We start from the raw sequence: 14,968 nt of genomic DNA, 5'->3' as shown, positions 1-14,968 counted from the left end.
TGTGTGGAGCATGTTCTGGAGGCTGGAGGTCAGTGCGTATGAGCATCCTGCTTGGACAAATGAATTCCGTCTTATCTATGTAAATATCCTGCCCACAACATACCGCTGTCATGTTTTATTGGACCTCCTTCAAACGTCCACCCGCCCGCACGCTTGCGCAACATTAGCGTGTTACAGAATAACAGACACTAGACACGTCGTACACGTCCAGAGCCGTCGGTGGTGATCTCCCATCACCGCCCACGGCGCCTGTCCTCCCTCCCGGCACGCGGTGATGGATGAGCCGGGGCCCGGTCCTCCTGCTGCCGGGGCCGTACGGAGGGGACGGGACCCCCGGCCTGCTCTCTGTCTGACTCCGAAAAACAGCTCCCGGGGCCAACAAAAACACAGCGCGAGGCACCCAAATGGCCGCGCGGGCGATTGTGGTGTGAAATGTTTCCCACGATGGAGCTCAAGACAAGACAGGAGGGTTCGAGTGATGACACAAGCCTGAAACTGAGAGACAGGGGTCAGGCTGAGGTGAGGCGGGACATGTGATGATTTAATTTCTGCCGAGACCTATATTTTAAGGAGATACGGAGTAAAAACCCTGTGCAGCAGCAGAAGCTTTATTACAGTGACGCTGATGAGGGAGGTTGGTGAACAGCTGATATCTGACACCACTGCAGCTTCAAACCCACGGTTTGGCATCTTTTGGGTCCTTCTTTTGAGTCCAGCCCGCTTTTAGACGGAGGGAAACAGGAAAGGAGTCACGGTGCGGTTCATTCTTCACTTGACCACACAAAGAGTCCATTTTGAGGGAGACTTTTTTATGTGATGCGTGGCGGGCGGCACCCGGCGAGTACGATTGACTGTGTATCTATTGAGTGGCGCTTTGGATGATGTTCGCTGGTAGAAGCCAGGAATTTATTGCAGCTCAGAAATGCTATCAGGTACATTAGATGCCTCCGAGTAGCAGTTTAATATATTTACACAGTCTATTTGCAGATCTAAGCAGTAAATGCTCACACGATATGAAACAGTTCCCTGTGTTTCTTTCCTTTTAGTGCCGGTTCGTTATTTCTTATACGACTTCATTCAACGCAAGTTATAAATATCGCTTCAGTGTGAAATAAATGCCGCGTCACTTTGAATAAGTCGCTTGCAAGCGAAAGCGTGTGTGGGCACAGAGGCCGGTGGGAGAGGAGGAAGTTGTACCACTGAGGCAGCGCTTGCAGTGGCTAACAATGGCCCACACATATCCTGTGGCTGTCACACCCTACACAAACACCCCCCCCCACTTTTTATGGGTTCCAGGTTTTGTTTCTCTTGCACCTTTTTGCCCTAAAAATTTAAAAATTGGTGCAATTTTCGTTACTCATGCGTGTTTCTGTCGCTGCCCTGTGGGACGCAGCATCGCCCTCCCGTTCCTGTTGCTGCGTCGGACGCCCCCCCCCCCCCCCCCGAGCTGATGAAGCTGATGCAGAGTGGAGCTAACACACACACACCTGCATCCCCTTCTCTCTCCCCCTCCACCCTAAAAGCAGCAATTTCATACATTACGCCACCAAATAAAGGGCTATTATCCCATTTGCGCCGTGGCAGCCTTCTTGCGCAACACGCGACGTCCTGCCAGTGAGCGTTCTGACAAAAACCCTCCAATAGCTGCTTGGCCCGTGCTGTCAGCCGTGACGCGTCGCTGACAGACTGACCTAAGCAGCACTTTTTTTTTTTTTTTTTTACTGGTTTCACATTTTTTCTCCTGCACATTCTGCTGTCTCTGAGTTCAATTTAAAGGGGACCACCCATGCAAAAATAGATGTCATGATGGAGCTGGCTGCGGTCGCCCTCGCGGCCGGCTCCAGTCCCGAGCAAACACGCCACATTACTGCGTATGGGGGAAAAAGGGCGCAGCAGTAGCAGGCCTGGGCCAGCAGAGGGCGACTAAAGCTCTGGATACAGCGTTCCAGGAGGCCGGCGTGACCTGCCCCTCTGATTTCTCACAGTGTCAAAAATAACATCTTCCATTACTTTCGCGGCTACAGAGGAAATTCGAGTAGGATGGTATAAAAACTGAAGTTGAGATGCAATATAACAGTATAACCTGCGAGAAGAAGCTGTTTTCATTCAGTCCGTGTAACTGAGAGGTGCGACCTCAGAAAAATACAAACACCCACTGTTGTCGAGAAGCTTTAACTGGTCACATCCCTGCTGTATATATTTTGAATGTCAAGGCACGGCCACGTTTAATCATACCTTCACCCTCTCTCCTGGTCCCGCAGCATGAAAACTCCCCACCGCGAAGCCACCGCCACTCCCTCACCCACTCCTGCACCTCCCGCCGTCGTTCCCATGGCGAGGGCCCGTCCGGGCCGGTCCGGGGCGGCCGCCAGGACCTTGGTGGTCTGGAGCGCCTCCGGGGTGGCACGGCCGCAGGCCCGCGGAGAGTAAACAGGAGGCCGGTGGAAGACGGACAGAGGGATGAGAACGCGGAGTCAGCAGCCTCGCTGGCCCGCGTGGAGGAGGAAAGCCTGTAAAGCCTGTGGATTCAGAGCTCACAGAGCGGGGATGAGGCCTCGGCCCGAGGGGGGGGGGCTCATTAGATCGTGTGAGATCACGCGCTTAGCGCTTTTGGTCAATTTAGTAGATTTTAGAATAAATTTGTTCGAGAGCTGAAAAAACACAAATCTATAAAAGAAAAATCATTTCCACTGTGCCAGCGATATCTGATTTCAACTCTAACAGAAGAAACTTGCACATTAAAATATTCTAAATATACCAATTATCCACGATTTTATTATATACCATTTGAAATCATTTACATTATTTTTCCAATTAATACCTTTCAACTTGTTTATAACATTTCTTGCATTTCTTTTAACCTCAGTTTAAAAAAAAAAAAATCAAAATTCTTCCACCAACAGTGACAAGACGCTGTCTTCAGATTTAAGTTTACACATCAAAAGGTTAAGTATCTTAATAATCATCGGCGGAAAAGAGACATCAAAACGTCCTCCAAAATGAGGCTTAAAGATAATTCACAGAGAAGTGTGGAATTCACCGGTGCCCAGGCCTTAAGGGACCGTGAAAGGAGCAGCCAATATCCACATGTTATACACACCGCCTGTTTCCAATAATATTACCCTTGCGGGCGATGACAGGTTGAAAAGTGATTTACCTGAGCAGGCTTTTATTACAAATCTTTCTTGCACCATTCCATCTGCTACTTAAGGAATCAGGCGTGCTTTATTGTGGAAGTGAAATCCAGCACTAAAGAGCAGATATGGCCTCCAACTGTTTTTGACCCTCTTGATAAAGATAAATGAGGTGAAATTGCAACTGAGGATTTGCAACTGGACCCGTGATCAAAAATTATTTCCTTAGGTTTTTGGAAACATGGCAATATATATATATTATTTGTGAAATGAAAATAAATAAAATAAATAAAAATGCAAAAGCCAATTTGGCATCAAAACTGCGACTGTGTCAATTGAATTGTCCTTTGAGAAACATTTTTTTTCCACCGGTGGCTTTTTCATTATTTTTTCTAAGAATCCACATCCAAAGCAGTGTACTTAGTCTGTGTTTTCTTAGATTCAGAACCAGTCATCTGGGTTTTGTCTCTCTATTTAAACTGCCAAGGGGAAAGCAAAGATGGAGGCCGTTCTACCAGGAAATATAGGTATCTAATAGATCTACTCCCCGCTCTTATTTTGACAGCAATGGCAGGTCTGGTGGACTAATGGCATGCTTCTCTTTCTGCCAGGGGGGAGAAACACATTGCCGCAGGGGAAGCCACAATCCTAATAGGCAGCTGGAAAAAGAAAGGCGGACATAAACTACTGTGCCGGGTGCCTCGCAAAAACAAGAAGAGTCCCTGCATAACAAATAACGTATAGTGAATTAGGAGAGACTTTTATGTGATTCATTTTATGTGCGAGGTTAAAATGTGGCAAAATATCCACAGATAATCTGAATTCGATCGTATTTCACCGAGACATGTGCTTCCTCTTTCCTGGATTACTGAGGCATGTAATAAAACACACACTGTTTGACTTGCTTCCTCTGAACCCTGGAGCCCCGTGTTTCAGGTACAGTCATGTGGATACTTATGAATTTCATATTCAAGGAACGGAGTGAAAAAGCGAACGGGCAAAGGAAATGTGTTATTGAGGCTTATTCCGCTGTGTTGCCTCGTTCCAGAAAATGAAATGTGCTGCAGCCCCCAGGGATTCTTATCTGTGAATGAAACCCCTTCACTGGCTGAACGCTAATAAAGCAGACAGTCCTATAGTACATGTACTAGAAGTATCATTACAACATTAGCGAAGGGTTACTGCTGGGTGATGCAGAGTCACCAATAACACACCAAATTAAAATACAATATGTTTTGTTGGTCAGGATTAAAAAAAATTAAATGATGCCCTCTAAATGTGGAATTGAGGTCGTTTTGTGGTAATTAATGTTCTCTGGAGCGTTTTCGAAGGTGAGGAAGAGTCGAAAATAGACGAGAAAAGCAGCTGTGTTTCATAAGAGAAAGAGCAGAATGTAAAACATGCTTGATTTGAGAGCCCGTGAATTACGTTTCTCTGCTTACTTTGTGTGTGTGTGTGTGTGTGTGTGTGCGCGCGCGTGTGTGTGTGTGTGTGGCCTCCAGGCCGGCCTCTCGTGTGCTGGAGCGCGGAGCATGAAATGGCTCTAAATTGGCTGTGTTTGCCCTCAGAGGAGTGCTCTTTTGAGATCATATCCTAATCCCTCAGAGAGGCCGCCCAGAGGGTCGCTGCTTATTCAATTAGTCTGAAGCCGTGCCTCTAAACACGGCAGGGCAAGTAGGAGTGTGAGAAAGTGGCCGGACAGAGGGTGGTGGTCCGTGTGCGTGTTCGCCGGAGGCACCGGGGGCTTTTGCGGACGCTCGCTCCATTTCTAGCAGATCTCCAACAGCCGCTGTGTGTCTGTCGCTATGCAGGACGCAGGAATCAACAGTGCAATAATAAATAATGTTTAGCGTATCTGCTGTTCACCGTTTGTCTCCTGCCAGCGGGTGGCGCCTGCATGACATCTCATAAGTAGGTGTTAATAATTTTGGGAGCTTGATAAAGGGCTGCGGCCCATTCCGCGGGGGTCGTTGCTAAGCCTGAAGCCCAGAACCTCCCTACAGGCAGCTGCTCAGTTACCTGAGGCTCAGCTGGCCTCGGATTCAGCCCCACATGGACACACAATGTTGCATTTGCCAATTTATTTATCAATATTTAATAATCAAGAGCGCCTCATCTCATAGTGTACAAACATAATCCCACTTTGTGAAACAGTGGAGTTTATGTCTAAAATGATTTTTGTGTCAGTTTTATTAAATCTACCTTTTGGATGTGACTTTTACTGTCTGTCAAATATTTGTGCGTTGAGTTGAGTTGACAGACAATTAGACTGAACAAGGCGGAGGTGGTGACAGGACGTGTGGAGGCCAAGTCATGAGGGCCAGAGCGCTGACACAAGCCCTGTCACCCCCCCCCCCCCTGGTCTCCTGTGTTCTATATGCACAGATCTGCACACATACACATTTTATATTTAAGCATCAGATTTTTATATTCAACAGACTTTGCTTTGGTTCATATATCATTATTACTGAACATTCGTTTCTCTCTCACATTCTTCATCTTGGGAAAAATATCCTTGCTATCAAATTCCCATTTTTTGTTCCAGCCCTCAATTTCATTCATGTCACAGTATGTTGCGCCAACCAATGATTACAAAAAGCTGGATGAAAAAATTTAAACAAACATTTGCACTGAATTTAGATTATTTAGAGGGAATTTGTCTGGAATTTAGGACAGCAACAACAGCTCCAAGTAGGTGAGACTAGGCATCTAAAGTGTAACTACAGCACCACTGAGTCAATATTTATGATGTGTAAAGGCTGAAAAGAGCCTGAGCGTGGTTGAACCAGAGGCTGCTCCTCAAACTAGTCATAAAAAACCCAAACAGTACAGTACAAATTGAAAATAGAAAAGACTGAAAGGATTGTGGAACTTTCTATGAATCCTGCCTTTCTATGAAACTTGCTACTACAGGACTTTGGGTAATTGCGGTAAGTTGACTCTTTGTAAACATGTTTCATCCTCAAACGATATGAAATGGTGACGTTTCATTTGAAGAAGAACAGTTCATACACACAAAATTGTTCTAATTTTATTCTCTCTATGTGTTTTTTTGCTGGATATTTCAGCCACATTAACCTGGCTCTGTACTTTCTTTGGCAAACTACATCAGTTTTAGGCGCTTTTTTTTCAAAACTGCGGCGAATATAAGACGAAGCCTCATCGAAATGACGTACAAATGAGCGCTGCAATGCAGCCAGCGGAGCGCTTTCCGCGCTGCGGTGGGGGTCGACCTGCAGCCAGCCGCTCTCTCAGCGAGCCGGGCCTCCGTCGGGGCGGGCGGTCCAGAGTGCGTAGCTTACCGGAAACCAGGCCGGTTTGATTGAGTTCCTGTTATTGACTGCTTTTTTTTTTTTTTTTGTGGAGAGCAGGTTTCTGCCAGGTTAATTTTTCACTCTGCCAGCTGTCAGAACACAGACTGTAAAGAACTGCACACCCAAGTGCTCAAGGCCCCGCCAATGCTTCAACTCTAAATAGTCATTTGTCACCCAATGGCAATATTTGATAAGCAATTAAGGCTCTGAATGTTCTCCTTCCCCCATATATTTCTATTGCATTATAACATTTGCCTGCATGCTGCGTCCTACTGTGGCTTCTGTGTACTCTGGACCGGGAAACCCATAGTATCCCTCAGACAGTAAATCTTGAGAATTGGGATGCTCCTGTTCGGAGCAGGGCTAACTATGTGGGATGGAAGCAGTGGAGGTTAAGCGGTGAGAGGTAATGCATTACTTGGCCCCTGGCCCAGCCCATAGTGAAGCCAGAGCTGGCTGGAAAGCTTGAAAGATGTGTTTGTTGTACAATAAGTTGTAGCCCCGTTGCCATCTGGGTATAGACCTCTGGTCAGTGCTGCGCAGACGTGTGTGTGGTTCTCCATGCCAGAAATAATAATAATAAAACAAAGAGGCCCATTCATTCCTCCTCCCCCAAGATGAATTTACTGCAGTAATGATATTAGAGTTTCAGTGAGGATTAGCAAAGTAGCAGACTCTTTATTTCTTTTAATGTCACCGCTGAGGGCATCCAACTTCCTTAAATCCTGTTGAGAAGGGGACGCGGCGGGGAGAAATGAAACATGCATCACGTCCATTAGCAGCTGCTTCGAGAAAAGCCGCCTGTATAGAAAGTGTGACATCTGTGTCACCTTTGGAAATGAAGGGAGGCTCTTATCGTCTTAACAAATGGGTTTCTAAAAACGGAGGAGTTGGCCCACGCTGGGGTCACGCGAGGTCGCCACGCTGCTAAATGGAACGTGTCCTTGTTAAATCTTAGTGTTTTACTGGAGCTGCCATGATACTGTGTCCTTCCGAAACACACCATATGCCACAGATTTCTGGTGTTCATATTATATGTCTAGACAAACAGCCCTCGTCCACTGTCTCACTCTCTCACTCTCTCCCTCCACCCATATCCACATCCTCTTCCAGCTCAAGGTTGATGTCTATACCATAAACGGATCAGGTCCCAAGTGAGGACGTGTAGATTGTCACTTGGGTCCCACGTGGTTCCACCCTACGAGCTGTTACTTGACTTTAGGGCTGTTTAGGTGCAATTTATGCAACTGGAGAAAAGAATGATCCCAAAGATGTGCATATTCTGGTTATGCAACACTTTCTTAGGCGATCAGAGCAGCATCACCTTTGCTTTGCTGCATCACTGCATGCCACACAAGCGCCTTGTTTGGATATAGTTTTTTCAAGCGCCACCGAGCCACCTGTTACCAAACACAGCGATCCATTAAGAGCTACCCAGTGGTGCTGATTGCTTTGCCCCTGACCCCAGCTGCTTGTTTACTCAGGGCACGGTTGCCAGCGGGGGGGGGGGGGGGGGGGGGGGGGGGTGCAAAGGAATAATTTAAATTCCACGGGCTGCAGTGGTGGAGGGAGCTGCAGGTCCTTTTCCATCACCCTCCCTCCGACTTGCTCACACAAACACCCCGCCAGTCTCTGTGCGATGGGCCGGAGCCAGGCTCCTGACAAAGCGCCGGCCCACCGCTCGCCTGCGCTGGTACCGCGGTGTTGTGTTGATACAGCTGGGCTGGGCAGAGGTGCCGAGAAGTCAAGTGACTTGACCGGGGTCAAAGCACCTTCTTTGAGCCACACACACACACACACACACACACACACACACACACACACACACACACACACACACACACACACACACACACACACACACACACACACACACACACGCGATCAGAGATTTCAGCTCTGCCTCCTCAGTGTTTTTAAAGTGCACTGCTTGAGGAATGTGTTTATGACACACCTCGCCTGTTCTTCCTTCCTCTGTGGATTATACCAGCACTCTTCCAACACGGCTACACGTTAAAGTCAGCCTCAGGATTCACAGAAACAGAAGGGTGGGTCAGTTTTTGACCACAAGTGTGTTTCTGACTGCTACATCCTAATTACTCTACTCCAGCTGAATCATTATGAGCACAAATGAAGAAGTTCTTATACTAACCTGTTCTTCTCTGCAATATGAGTTAGTTTCAGGCGGCTCCCGGAGCACTGCAGCGCCCAGGTCTCCTCCTCTATCTGTCTGGGCCTGTGTTAGACTGACCTCTCTTCACTGTTCTGACAGGCCGGGAGCGCGTTTCCACCTCATGATTCAGCCCACAGACGGCCAGGTGTTTTTAATCCAAGCCCCGTACAGTCCCTGAAGAAGATTGATGAGCCTTGTTACATGTGTCCAGACAAATAGCTACAGGGACGGCGCTCAGCCGTGCCAGATGCACACACCGCACGCCCCGCGCTGCGTCTCCTGAAAGGTGTGCGCTTGAGTGATTGAGTGAGGGGCTGAGTGAATGTACGCGAACGGGCATCATTGGGATCGCGTGCGAGGGCGGGCCGCTCTGAATAGGTGCTGGTCTGCTGCAGAAAGGGGTCACATAGATTTGACTCAGGTTCATCGTGTGTCATACCATGGGCTCAGATGCTAATGCTAGCTCGTTAGCATTATGCTGTACTGTAAAAAAAAAGGAAGTAAAAATACTAATCAACTGAAAGCGCACATGTAAATCTCACCGGGGATAAACTCCAGTTATCATCAAAGGTATATCCTCTGGGAACAATGATAATCTGCAACACCTTTAATATTTCTTTGATTGAGTGAGTGATTTTTTAGTGTGATAGAGAGACCCACAGGCCCGTCCCTACAGCTCTACTGCATTAGTATGACTAAAAACAGTCTTGCATGTAAACACAGCCACACTCAGGGTTAAAAGGGCCATTCTACCGTGTCTCAGACCTCATTGTCTTGCAGTTTTGTAATCTTTTTTTTTTCGAGCAGGGGCCGGTGTTTTTGATCACCCATCCCATCTGTGACACAACAAGGCTGACTTTGTGTGAGAGGGAAGTGCTGGCACCAGGCACTGGGCACCGCAGGGCCTCTGGTCTTATCAGCAGCCGGGTCATAAGGCAGACTGGCGGGGCACGCAGGCAGGGCCACGGTGGGACGGGAGAAGGCAGACGGAGCGAGGGGGGGGGCCTGCTCTCCCGGGGGACCCCCGCTGGGCTGGACAGGCATGCTGGGGGCAGATAACCACGCCAGAGGATGAATAGATGTGGGAACAAAATGAAGCCAGGAAAACAACACATGGCGATCATACGTACCCAGCACCGAGGAAAAAAACGTTTGGCACATTGTTTTTTAGTCTATATTATGTTTTTGACAGCTACGCCTTGTTCAAAACATGTCGATCAACCCGTCTGTGTTTGAAAGCCGATTGAGCGTTTCTCTCAAAACAAAACGAAATGTGTGAAAAAGGAGCCCATAAACATTTATGTCATAAAGTGCACGGACACGTTTGTATTTTGCCGGAGAGAAAAATAAAAATCCTGCACATGCGAGTTTGTGTGTAAATTGCTTATTCTGGGGCACTTGCGGTGCACATATTTCACTGGCACAACCTGGTTCTCCTCTGGTCTCACTCTTTGTTTTCCAGCCTTTTCTCCGAGTGCCTGCGATTCCTCAGGTTGCTGCTACAGTGGAGGACAGGCCCGCAGGGAGCCACCACTGTAATGCTAAACTGAGACGTTTACCACCGGGGCCTCTGGTGCCAGCGAGCCTGCCGAGCCTGAGCACACACGCTCTGATGTATCCTTTCCAGACTTTCTCGCTGCCCTGCTAAAACGCACCAGTCACCTTGTACAATTACAACTTCATTAGGAGCCATTTTAGCGGCAATTAGCTTGATTGTCTAAATTGAGATTTATGGATGCGGGAGTAGGATTTTCCCTCCTGCATATCTGCTGGGCATCTGCACTTATTTGGTGGATGATTTATGCTCCGGGCCGCGACAAGCAGGTGTGGAAAATACAGTAAGTGATGCAAAGAAGGCGAAAAAGAACAGCATTAGTTTTACAAAAAAAAAAAAAAAAAAAAAATTGGTGGGAGCAAAAGATCAGGCAAGTCAGAGTCCCGACAGCACGTACTGTGCATGATGGTGTGATAGAGAAATGAGCACAAGGCAGAAGGGGAAGCGTTAGCGCTCACGTGGATGACCTGCTGGAGGAGCTGGTCTCTGAGGGACCGGAGAAGAGGGGCCAGAGCACCACAGCTTCCTGGTCAGGATGTCAGTGAGGAAGGGCCACGCCATGTTTGTCTGGGCCGCTGCCTACTTCTTATCACAATCGCTCTCTCTTCCTTTTTCTCTCCCTGTCTCTTTGTATCAAATTATGCCTCGGCGTTTTCTACGTGCCCCCAAATCTCAAAACAACGCTGCCGCTCCTCAGAGAGCAGCAAAAAATGTTAGCAATAAAGCAATTGATGATGATTTACAGCAATCCAAGAAAATTATTTTTTGATGAATACTGTTTCCACTGAGATGTGCAGCGCTGTGAAGTCCTGAGGCTGGAAAACAGGCGTCGTTTTGTTGCCCCCGTCATAAATCACCCAGTTCTGACTCGTGCAGTGACCAGGATATTGGCTTTTAATAGTCCGGGGTGTGATTCCAGGGTCTAAGGCCAGCAGATAGCAGCACCTATTGCAGCCATCTTTCATTTACAGGAATGTAGACCCTGCTTGCGTACGCGCAGATAAACCAGGTATTTTCCACAGCTCTCTAAACTGTTGTAGTATACATTAAATCAGCCGAACACCCGGTGAAGCAAACTCAGCCCCCACCTGCGCCTGGCGGTTGTGTCTCGCAGACCCTCTCCTCCCAGCGACTTTATCAGTCCGCGAACGAGTGAAAACGCGAGCGTCTGCCCCCTCGCTGCATTGAATTCCAGCCGTTCCCCCGTGCGTCCCGTTTTCCTGCCTGCTAATGTAATCGGCGGGAAACAGAATCAGCTTCCCAACGCCACAACCTCCAGATAAGGCCCATTTATCACATGACGCTGCTCGGCGGCTCGCTCCGCTCTGGCCCGACTCGACGGAGGCCCGGACCTTGTCAGACGGTGGAACCCGTTCCAGGGGGATCGGGTGTTTAGGTGTGTGCGGAGGTCTGGCTTTTGGCTCAGAAGAAGCGAAAGGAATGATATGAGAACACACTCAACGCAGTTATTTTACACCGAAATGTATGCTGCACGTGGGACATTAATTGAAATATTTTAATTAACGCTAAGCTTTAAGGCAAATAGTGTGAGTTATGCAGACATTGAAATCTTTTTCCTCAGAGCTAAAATTAGTGAAAGTATGTGTTGGTGTAAGTTGGTTTAGCGTTCAGACGTTAAGTAAGTGCTCCTGTGAAAGAACCAGTGTCTCACCTTTAATCTCATCAGAGGTTCGAGTTGATTATAAGTGATGGGACTTTCCTGTGAATTTGTCAGGGGAAAACGCGGTGACGCTTGCTTGGGGATCAATCCGTCTTCTCCGTCGGCCGCTTGGTGGCGCGGCGCCAGGCGTCCCTCGCTCCGCAGACTCCGAGGCACACGCTGCGCGGCCGGGAGCTGTCTGAGCCCGCGTTCCGCCGGCTCTGACGGGATCGAACCGGGGTCGGTGTCATTAGACGCTAATCCTCTTACCCCTTTGGTTCCGAGACAGGAGAGCTTCAGTCTGCAAAGGTGGACCGCATTAGCGCCGGGCCTGGCTGAAAGGGCCGCTTGTATTTCAGGAGTCGGGACTGGGATTTTTCCCTCAAGGCATGGAAATTCTTAAAACACTGGCGTGCGTTCAGGAAAACATTACCTGTGGCGGTGTTCGCGGTGAGGAGGGCACTCGGTGCCAGCCGTCGGTGGCCACTCATTCTGCAGGGAAGCCTGACAGAGTTACCTACGCAGGCTTTCAACGTGCGCCCGCACCGGCTCGGCCGCCGATCGGTGGCGTTTTTTTTTTTTTTTTTGCTGGAAATAGAGCCTCGTGTGCATTTCTGTCACGTCCACCGGCACCAGAGTGTAACAATAACCACGCGTGGACAGACGCATGAGGTTCGGACAGATACAGCCCGAAATAGTCACCTGGCTCCGTTAAAGCCCGTCGGTGTTCTCCCACCTCGTTTGGTTTCCTACACATTAGTTTTTCACTTCCTGTCTGCTTTATTCAAGTTCCTTTTTAGCCATATTTTTGTGCATGTTTGTGCTTTGGCTTCCATTATAAAATGTCTTATCACCTCTCTTGGTTAACACAGATCCCCGTAACCAAACATAAGCCACCTATCCTGTCTTACATAACGGTCTGGGTCATCCTCCAGGCTTTTGAAGGGTGGAGGGAACAAAGGATCCTCTGATGCCTTCCAGTGTGTCTTGGCTCTGGGGTCGAGGGACTGTTCACGCTCACTCACCGCTGACCACCTGACCCCCTGCACCTTCCTCTGTCTGACTGTCTGGAAGCAGAAGGTAACGTATACATGCGATTCATACACGTGGTATGCTTTATGGTCTAAGTTTGTCAATAACCTAGTCTTCGTTTAAATTCAGCAGTAGTTGTCGCGGTGACGTGCAGCAGGAGCCTTCACGGGGTTGGCCTGCAGTATCCGGGTGGAGCGCGATGGCCTGCATTTCATCTCTGGGACAGGGAGAGAGACAGAGAGAGAGCGGGGTTTGGAATTAGAGCGAGCGAGGCCATGGAGGTGAGGGAGCACAGCTGACAGGAGCTTCCTTTGGGTCTGGTGCCTGTTTTCCAAAGGAAGTGCAGGAGGCCTAATCTGTGGCCCCCAGAGGAGGGGGACCTGGTGGCCCCCGCTTATTGTCCGCTTTATCATCTCCTGCGTTTGATGGGCTTTTCTCCATATGGACAGAGACTTATCCTGGAGACAGGAGACAGAAGACGGCCACTCGGAGTAACTTACAGAGCGTCCATGTGTCATCAACATCGATTACAGACGAGCAAAAGAGAAAAAATATAAAGGCGCGTACGAGCTGTAAAGTACCTGTTTATTTGCTGAAGTTCGCTCTGGACCGTCTTGTCACCACAACTCCTTTCCAGAAATGATGCACAACGCGTCCAGGCTTTTTCCACCTCGTGCGGCGTGGAGGAGGAAAAGTTAATCAAGGGGAAAAAAAACGGTGCGGCTTGTGGGGTCAGGAAGTTGATGCGACCACTAGAGCCACAGTTTGTCAGGCTGTCACTTCTTAATGAAGAGCTGAGGAAGTCACACACACACACACACACACACACACACACACACACACACACACACACACACACACACACACCTCACTTCACTTTCTGTCCTCTATAACTTGCTTCCTGCACATGCTGCGTTTACCTTTATCAGACCGATATTAACTCAGCGTGCTGCGTCTTTAGTTGATCAGAACGAATACGTGCACTGCGAGGCATTGTATCGGATTCCCTACATCCGTCCACTCCTCTTACTCCTCTTGCTATTTTGGAGCTGCTACGCACCCTTCCCCCTTTGTTCCCACTGATTAGGGGTCTGATGCAGGGATGTCCGATGACTGGGACCCTTCCTCTGGGGGTTGCAAAGACACTCAGGTACATGGAGACACACACACACACACACACACACACACACACACACACACACACACACACACACACACACACACACACACACACACACGTTTCCTTCTGCTCGCATTCCCAGGTGAATCTGTAGTTATCGTCTGCTGCTGGAGCAATTACAATACGCTGTATTTTTATATCATCATTGCCGCCATTGCTATTATGACTAATGCTAAGCTAAGCACCATCTGTTTGCGGCTGTCGCCACAACGCTTCCCAAAGAAATGATGGGTGATTGTCGAGGAATGAGAAGACAACTGCTCCCTGTGTTACTAAGCTGTGGTTGAAAACGTGGACGCACAAACCATGTGGATGGATGTTGGTAGAGTGACATTAACCAGAGTGAGATGAGCAGTTCTACGCCTTTATCTCATCACAGGAGGCAGTTAATTTTAGGCTGTTTTATAGTCGTCTGCTGTCACTTCCTGATTTCAGGGCCTTAAAAAGTGAGGATTCTCTCAATTAGAATAATTTGCTTGCATTTGTAATGAGTGTGTTTGTGTGTGCGTTCATGCCTGCATGTGGTCACATGACTATTTACACCCTTGATAAACTAAACACCTCTGAGGTTTGAAGGATGATGCGTTTCCGTCAGTGTATTTTTGTAACAGGCATTAATTCTGTTTACCTACTTTACTCATTTCGAGAGGCGATTCGGCGATCGTAAACCACTAAACCCTGTGAAAACAGAAAGCCCGTCAGGCGCAGCAACACTGACCGTGAGCACGGGGCGCGAAGAACACTCAATTTCACTGTGCTGAAAGATTCATTTTCACTGCCGACCGTGAAGAGCAGCCTCCCGGCCCCACACGGCCTCCACCCTCCTGCCTCACACGCATTCCTGCCGTCAATGTCAGGCCTTTCCTCGCCGTCTGGAGCCGCGACGGCGCAGAATCGAGAGCCGACCTCGGCCCCCCGTT

This window comes from Betta splendens, chromosome 17 (genome assembly GCF_900634795.4).
Source record: "Betta splendens chromosome 17, fBetSpl5.4, whole genome shotgun sequence".
Taxonomy (NCBI): Eukaryota; Metazoa; Chordata; class Actinopteri; order Anabantiformes; family Osphronemidae; genus Betta; species Betta splendens.
Note: the sequence above shows the minus strand (reverse complement) of the source record.